Source organism: Bubalus bubalis, chromosome 10 (genome assembly GCF_019923935.1).
Source record: "Bubalus bubalis isolate 160015118507 breed Murrah chromosome 10, NDDB_SH_1, whole genome shotgun sequence".
Taxonomy (NCBI): Eukaryota; Metazoa; Chordata; class Mammalia; order Artiodactyla; family Bovidae; genus Bubalus; species Bubalus bubalis.
Window position 1 is genome coordinate 103,583,679 of NC_059166.1, and position 9,232 is coordinate 103,592,910.

Consider the following 9,232-nt stretch of genomic DNA (forward strand, 5'->3'; position numbering starts at 1 on the left):
GACGCTTGGCTGAGAGCTCAGGAGGAGACCAAAAGTTGACCTGATTTGGGGAAGAACTTCTAGAAGATCTGCAATGTCCTAAACACAACTAAATCCTATCAGTACAGCAGGGCGGGGCTAGGAGATGCTGTGATGAATGGGTACTTCTGCATCCAGTGACCGAGTAATACACGCATGTATCACCTTGTGACCCACGAAAGTGCCATCATGTGAAACCAACGGCACTACTGCGAGAAGAGAAAATAGCCAGTATTGATACCGCGCAGAGTCCTGGAGCCGGACAGGGCCCAGCAGCCGCCACTGCATGCAGCCTGCCCTCTGCCAGCCGTGGGGAGGCGGGCGGAGGGGCAGGAGCTGGGCCCAGGCACCGAGGGGTGAGGCGTGGGTGTCCTGGTGCTTGGAGCGGGGCAGGAGCCCCCAGCTGGAGGCTGGGTACTCACACACTGAGCGGCAGCATACCCGGTGCTGACGACGGGCGCGAGGAGCCCAGACCAGGAGGAGAAGGAGTAGGGTCAAAGCCGTTTACTGCCGTGTAAGCGGCTACGAAGAAAGACGTGTGCCCTGATTGAGAGAACTTCGTGCCATTGCTATTCATCACCCCACAGTTAAAATTCCCTGAAATATAGGATTTTCGTGATGCTTGGTCCTTTGCAAAATTCCTGCAAGCTGCTAATTTGGATTCTAAAGTCCCTACTTTCCGTAAGAGATCCCCCACAATGTTCAGTGCCGATATCCTAGCTGAAGGATTCAGTGGACTGGTACCAAAACCGTTTGGTATAGCTTTCGGTGCAGGAAAACTGTTCTCCGTTCCTTTGCCAACAGGGGTAGCTGGCAAAGAAAGTGATGCTTGGACAGCAGAATCCATCTTTTCGCAGTCCAGCATTGGAGAACTGGGAGCTGATTTTCTAGTTACTTCCTGTTGTCTTTCCCGAACAGCTAGTTCTTGCCTTAAATCTCTTGCTTCATCCTTTAACCTCTGCATAGAGACCAACAAAGATTCCTTTTCATCAAGTTCACTTTCTAAAAATGCATTTCGTTCAATGGCTTGATTTAGCCTTTGTTCAAAGTCTTCCAGTGAAACTATTGTTGCCCTTTTTGCTTGCTCCAAGTCATCATTGGCCTGTTCCAGCTCTCTTACATACTTATGTAACTGCTCCTTAATGGCCCGAGTCTGACTTAAATCATCTTCTAATACTGAGACCTGCTTGTAGCTCTGTGCATATTGATGTTCTAGCTTCTCCTTCAATGCTTCTACTTCATACTTCAGTCTTTGGTTATCAGCTTGCAAGTCTCTATTTCTCTGTTCAGCCTGTATTAATTGTGCCTCCAACTCTGCCTCTAATTCTCTGCTTCCTTCCTGGAATTCAACTAGCTCATCCCGAGCTTCCTGGAAGCTTTGTTTATACTTCAAGGAAAGTTCCTTCTAATAAGCAGTTTCCTCCTTTAAACTTGAAAAATCTGGTATATCTTCACCATCCATGATCAAGAAAGCCTCCAATGTGTCAAAAGCGCATGTTCACCTCCGCTCGACCGACGTCTCTGCTCTGCCGGCCAGGCCAGGCCAGCCCAGCCTTTCAGCTCCTCTCGCCTCCGCAGCCTTGAGCTCCACTCCACGTACCTCCGCGCCCAGCTCCTCCCCGACACGTCAGGGGCTGCCTGGGTGTCCGAGGCCATTCTCCAATTTCTTTATATAATATCATTTCATCTGAATATATTTTGGTTGCATTGCTGAAAGATAATTTATCTTTTCTAAACATTCCACAACATCTTTATTGCACCTAAAAATTAACAATAATTGTTCAAGATAATCAAACATCCAATGAGATCAAGAATCCAATCACTATACAAATTTCTCTGACTGTCCTATTATCAAAACAGCAAGAAAAAGCAACTGTTGGTGAGCATGTGGAGAAAATGGAACTTTCATACACTGATGGTGGGAATGTAAATTGTTATAGCCACTATGGAGAAAAGTATGGAAGTTCCTTAAAAAAACCTAAAAATAGAATTACCATGTTGTTGATCAGTCACTAAGTCATGTCCAACTCTTTGCAACCCCATGAACTGCAGTATGCCAGGCTTCCCTGTGCTTTACTATCTCAAACTCTTGTCCATTGAGTTGTTGATGCCATCCAACCATCTCAATCTCTGTTGCCTCCTTCTCCTCTTGCCCTCCATCTTTCCCAGCATCAGGGTCTTTTCTAACGGTCAGCTCTTTGCATCAGGTGGCCAAAGTATTGGAGCCTCAGCTTCAGCATCAGTCCTTCCAGTGAATATTCAGGACTGATTTCCTTTAGGATTGATTGGTTTGATCGCCTTGCAGTCCAAGGAACTTTCAAGAGTCTTCTCCCACACCACAGCTTGAAAGCACCTTTGGCACTCAGCCTTCTTTATGGTCCAACACCAACATCCATATATGACTATTGGAAAAGCCATAGCATTGACTATACAAACCTTTGTCGACAGAGTGATGACTCTGCTTTTTCATACGCTGTCTAGGTCTTCCATAGCTTTTCTTCCAAAGAGTGTCTTTTAGTTTTGCGGCTGCAGTCACTGTCCAGAGTGGTTTTGTAGCCCAAGAAAATAAAGTCTGTCACTCTTTCCATTGTTTCCGCCTCTATTTGCCATGAAGTGATAGGACTGAATGCCATGAAATTTGTTTTTTGAATGTTGGGTTTTAAGCCAGCAATTCCAGAAAATTGATATATATTCAGAAAAAATGAAAACACAAATTCAAAATAATACATGTACCCCAATGTTTATAACAATAACCAAGATGTGGAAACAATCTATGTGCCCATTTATATATTAATGGATAAAGAAGATAGGCCATATATATATGTATATATATGTAGATGTAATCTATAAACATTTTGGATCCCCTATGTTCTACACCTGAAACTAACATGATAAGTCACCTATACTTCAATTTTTAAATTTAAATCAATTAATGATTAAATAAGCAAGCATAAATATCTTAAAACCAATATTCCTTCTGAGCAAACTTGTCACCTTAGTAAACAGCAGCCTGAAGCAGCTCCTACATTCAAGTACTGATTAAGCATGATTTCTTTAAGGAAAAAACAATGGTGAACTTTGCTTGTCAATCCTTTGAGAACTTGTATATCAAAAACTATGCATCATCAAAAAGTCTACAAGCAATAAATGCTAGAGAAGATGTGGAGAAAAGGGAATGCTAGTGCACTGTTGGTGGGAATGTAAATTGATACAGCCACTTTGAAAGAGGTATGGAGATTCCTTTAAAAACTAGGAATAAAAGCACCATATGACCCATCAATCCCATTCCTAGACATATACCCTGAGGAAACCAAAATTGAAAGAGACACATGTATCCCATTGTTCATTGCAGCACTATTTACAATAGCTAGAACATGGAAGCAACCTAGATGTCCATCGACAGATGAATGGATAAAGAAGTTGTGGTACATATACACAATGGAATATTACTCTGCCATAAAAAGGAATGCATTTGAGTCAGTTCCGATGAGGCGGATGAACCTGGAACATATTATAGAGAGTGAAATGAGCAAGAAATAGAAAGATAAATACCATATTGTAATGCATATATATGGAATCTAAAAAAATGGTACTGAAGAATTTACAAGATAGCAATGGAGAAACAGACATAGAGACTAAACTTATGGACATGAAGAGAGGGGAGAAGAGGGTGAGATGTATGGGAAGAGTAATATGGAACCTACATTACCACATGTAAACTAGATAGCCAGTGGCTCAGGAAACTCAAACAGGGGCTCTGTATCAATCTAGAATGGTGCAATGGGGCAGGAGATGGGAGGGAGATTCAAAAGGGAGGGTATATACATATACCTGTGGCTGATTCATGTTGAGGTTTGACAGAAAACAAGAAAATTCTGTAAAGCAATTATTCTTCAATTAAAAAATAAATTCTAAAAAATATTGCACAGGAAAAAAAGTTATGATGTAGATGACTATGAGGTATATAAACCAATCAATACTTTAGATTTGATAGATCCCTGGAATGCATGTGACAGTGACTAATAATTTTAATACTGATTAGATTGCAAAACTAAGGACCTGGTGTATTTCCTTTTCTTCTTAAAATGCACATTTTATTACATTCAAAGCTATTTTCCCTCCATGCAGCTCTTAGCAAAAGCATTTTTAACAAAGATATAGCTGCACTGGGGAGTAGGAAATGGCAAGTCACTCCAGTATTCATGCCTGGAGAATCCTGTGGATGGAGGAGCCTGGTGGGCTGCTGTCCATAGGGTGACACAGAATCGGTCATGACTGAAGCGATTTAGCATGCATGCATGCATTGGAGAAGGAAATGGCAACCCACTCCAGTATTCTTGCCTGGAGAATCCCAGGGACGGGGGAGCCTGGTGGGCTGCTGTCTATGGGGTCACACAGAGTCGGACACGACTGAAGTGACTTAGCCACAGCAGCAGCAGCTAGACTGGAATATTCTGATCAATGTCCAATCTTGGGACTCCCTTAGCATTTTATAGTTTATCTGACTGGAATACCACTAGTCAAATCCTTGACATGACTAGGAAATTTCTGGAAATCACTTAAGATTTCTCTTGATAAGTGATTTGTACATTTATTTCAAAATTGTATGTGCCCCACCGAGGAGTCTGTGTGTAGCTTGACCCTTGTGTAACTTGGTTTGGGAGCGGGTTCAGACTGCTTTGCCTCAAGTAGCTAACAGATGGGAGAATAGCTGTTCTATGCCATCCCTAGAAAGTGAAAGTTGCTCAGTCTTGCCCGACTCTTTGGCCATGGACTATACAGTCCATGGAATTCTCCAGACCAGAATACTGGAGTGAGTAGCCTTTCCCTTCTCCAGGGGATCTTTCCAACCCAAGCCTCCTGCATTGAAGCTGGATTCTTTACCAGCTGAGCCACAAGAGAAGCCCAAGAATACTGGAGTAGGTAGCCTATTCCTTGGAGAAGGAAATGGCAACCCACTCCAATATTGCTGCCTGGAGAATCCCATGGAAGAGGAGCCTGGTGGGCTGCAGTCCTTGGTGTCACAGAAGAGTCAGAGATGACTTAGCGACTGAACAACAACAGCCTATCCCTTCCCCAGTGAATCTTCCTGATCCAGGAATTGAACCACAGTCTCCTGCATTACAGGAGGATTCTTTACCAACTGAGCTATGAGGGAAGCCCTATGCCACTCCTAAAGTTAGTCAAAATGGAACATATACATTAAATGTAGAATCTGGTAGTGCTTAGTGATGTTATATGATGCAAGTCAGATGTAATTTTAGTCATATTTCTAGCTATCTTAGATGAGATAATCTAGATGGATTAAAAAAAATCCTAAGACATTCTTGATTTCCTTTCCCACAGCCATTTAATCCTTCTACCTTATACAGAACTCTGATTTTGTTTATTGTGCCATAGATCCAACAAATGAATCATGTTTGATCCAAGCAGTTGTTCTCCACCATGGCTGCATATTTAATTTAATGCCAGGGCACCACCCTAGAGCAATTAAATCTAGAGAATCTCTGCAAGTTGGGCACAGGTGAAAGCATGTTTTGAAAGCTTTCTAAGTTATCCTGATATTCGGCCAAGGATAGGTCCAAGCCAGTCATGGCCTGCAGCCCCTATGTCAGTCAGTGATCAGTAGAAGATACACGACTCTGTTCTGACTGATGAGACTGATGGGGAGTTCTGCAGAGATAAAATTTTTCCTCCATGAAAGAGGAGAAGAATGTAAGGAGATAGATTTTTTTTAGCACCAATACTCCTGCTTCATGCTTTGGCAATGTCCTGTGAAGGCATAATGCTTGGTGGTTGTTGGCCATTTTGCAGCTATGATGTTGTTGAAGATGGCAGAGCAAAAAGATCCCAAGTGCATCAGTAGGAAAACAGAGCCACTGCAAATATAAAGAGAAGAAGGGATTTATTATAACAATTAGACCTCAAACAAACATAAGTAGGGTTGCAAAAGTGAAAGTCTGGAAAGGAAGACAGGATCAGAGAAATAGGTACCAAACATTCCATGTGAAGCACTGGTGTGAGGGGACAAATTGAAGATGGTGGGGAAATTCAACAAAATAAACACAACTGCTTGCCAGAGTGAGACTGCAGGAAGAGTACTTGTGGAAAGATTTCTTCAAGTGTCACCACTGGGGAAATAGTTGACTTTGTGTGGCTGTCACCTCTGGGTCTGCATCTAAGTGTCCTATGGTGGGTCAGGGGCTACCAGTGGCCCAGCAGGTGGAAGAGGCAACAGACGAGACAGGAAAACGTGGGGCTCATCAGACACCTCTGTCTCTACTGTCACCTAGTCTGACAGCAATGACCATTAAAGCTTCAATTTCTGTCATTTTTCCAAATCTCATACAAATTCTTGTGTCCAATTCTAGCCTGGAACCATATAGTAAAATGGATTCTAGGAAATGTAGCTCCCAACCTTAGCCAAGAAATGAAGTAAACAAGCTGTAATCCTTCTGGAAAGTCTAGATTTGGTGGTTAAAATCAGTAATAAAGACATATTTAGAGATGATAGCAATTGACTATCAATCACAACCCTGCTTTCCCCCCATTATTAAAAGTGAAAGTCAATTTCTGCAAACTTGTCCATGCCTCTTTTTGACTAAGTTCTAGTACTTCTTTCTTATACAGATAAATCTGTAATACACACAGACTATAAGTAATAAATGGATGGGTACAAAAATTCAATGCCTAAGAAGAAATTTTAAAAATTTTATTTATTTATTTATTTGGCTGTGCCGAATCTTAGCAAGATCTAGTTCCCTGACCAGAGATGGAACTTGGGCCACCTGTACTGGGAACCCAGAGTCCTGGCCACTGGACCACCAGGAAAGTCCCAAGAAGAAATCCTGAAGTGTAATTAATTAAATGTAAAGAAGCAGATTAATGTGAAAATAAAGATTAATAGGAATTAAAGCTACTCAATAGACAGGAAAAATAGAATGAGGTGGGAAATAATAGCAGGCTTCTACTTTTGAAGCTGGATGGTAAAATAAAAGGATATAGAAAGAAAAGCAAGCATAAATTTAGACAATGCTATCAATTTCAGGGTGGGGAACACATGTATACCTGTGGCGGATTCATTTTGATATTTGGCAAAACTAATACAATTATGTAAAGTTTAAAAATAAGATAAAAACACACACACACACAAAAACTGAGGGTAATTTGAGCAGGATTAAGTCATTATTAGAATACATTGTAATTAATTCATTCAGGTCAAAGAGTCAACTAACACTGAAGAAAAATTAAATTGGCCCCATTCTAACCAATGTAAATATTGGCTAGCTAGGTACAACTTAGATCAAATCCTCAATGAATATGCAGTGGAGGTGATGAATAGATTAAAGGGATTAGATCTAGTAAACAATGTGCCTGAGGAACTATGGACGGAGGTCTGTAATATTGTACAGGCAGTGAACAAAACCAACCCAAAGAAATAGAAAAGCAAGAAGGCAAAGTGATTATCTAAGGAGGACTTACAAATGGCTGAGGAAAGAGATGTGAAAAGCAAGAAAGAAAGGGAAAGGTACATCCAACTAAATGCAGACAGAGTTCCAAAGAATAGCAAGGAGAGACAAGAAGACCTTCTTCAATGAACAGTACATAAAAATAGAGGAAAACAACAGAAGGGGAAAGCTTAGAGATCTCTTCAGGAAAATTGGTTATATCAAGGGAATATTTTGCCAAAATATGGGCATAATAAAGGACAGAAATGATAGAGACATAGTAGACACTGAAGAGATCAAGAAGAGATGGAAGAAGTGTACAAAAAAGATTTTCATGAACCAGATAACCACGATGGTGTGGTCAGTCACCCAGAGCCAGACATTCTGGAGTGGCAAGTCAAGTGGGCCTTAGGCAGCCCTGCTCTCAATATAGCTAGTGAATGCAATGGAATTCCAGTAAAGCTATCCAAAACCCTAAAAGATGATGCCATCAAAGTATTGCACTCAATATGTCAGCAAATCTGGAAGATCCCACCAGTGGCCATAGGGTTGGAAAAGGTCAATCCTCATCCCAATTCCCAAGAAGGGTAGTACTAAAGAATGTTCAAACCATCGGACAGTTGCACTCATCTCCCATGCTAGTAAGGTCATGCTTAAAAATCTTGCATGTTATGCTTCAGCGTTGTGCAAATCAGGAACTTCCAGATATCCAAGTTGGGCTTAGAAAAAGCAGAGGAACAAGAGATCAAATTGTCAACATTCTCTGGATCATAGAGAAAGCAAGGGAATTCCAGAAAAACATCCACCTCTGTTTCATCAACTATGCTAAAGCCTTTGACTGTGTGGATCATAACAAACTGTGGAAAGCTCTTAAAGATACAGGAATACCAGACCATCTTACCTGTCTCCTAAGAAACCTGTATGCGGGTGAAGAAGCAACAGATAGAACCCTGTATGGAACCATTGATGAGTTCAAGATTGAGAAAGGAGTACTACAGAGCTCTCTCTTGCCATCTTGTTTGTTTAACCTATATGCTGAGCACGTCATGAGAATAATGCAATAAATGAATAAGGCAATAAATGCTGGAGAGGGTGTGGAGAAAAGGGAACCCTCTTACACTGTTGGTGGGAATGCAAACTAGTACAGCCACTATAGAGAACAGTGTAGAGATTCCTTAAAAAACTGGAAATAGAACTGCCATATGACCCAGCAATCCCACTGCTGGGCATATACACCGAGGAAACCAGAATTGAAAGAGACACACGTACCCCAATGTTCATCACAACACTGTTTATAATAGCCAGGACATAGAAGCAACCTAGATGTCTATCAGCAGATGAATGGATAAGAAAGCTGTGGCACATATACACAATGGAATATTACTCAGCCATTAAAAAGAATACATTTGAATCAGTTCTAATGAGGTGGATGAAACTGGAGCCTATTATACAGAGTGAAGTAAGCCAGAAAAAAAAATACCAATATAGTATACTAACGCATATATATGGAATTTAGAAAAATCGTAATGATAACCCTGTATGTGAGACAGCAAAAGAGACACAGATGTATAGAACAGTCTTTTGGACTCTGTGGGAGAAGGCAAGACTGGGATGATTTGAGAGAGTAGCATTGAAACATGTATATGTGCAAGAGATCACCAGTCCAGGTTCAATGCATGAGACAAGGTGCTCGGGGCTGGTACACTGGGATGACCCTGAGGGATGGGATGCGGAGGGAGGTGGGAGGGGGGTTCAGGATGGGGAAC

At 41.4% G+C, this 9,232-nt stretch overlaps 1 pseudogene; it reads right to left on the reverse strand.

Annotated features, from left to right (window-relative positions):
* Positions 1-267: 267 nt before the first annotated feature.
* On the reverse strand, positions 268-1,495 carry LOC102402554 (annotated as a pseudogene).
* Positions 1,496-9,232: the final 7,737 nt, after the last annotated feature.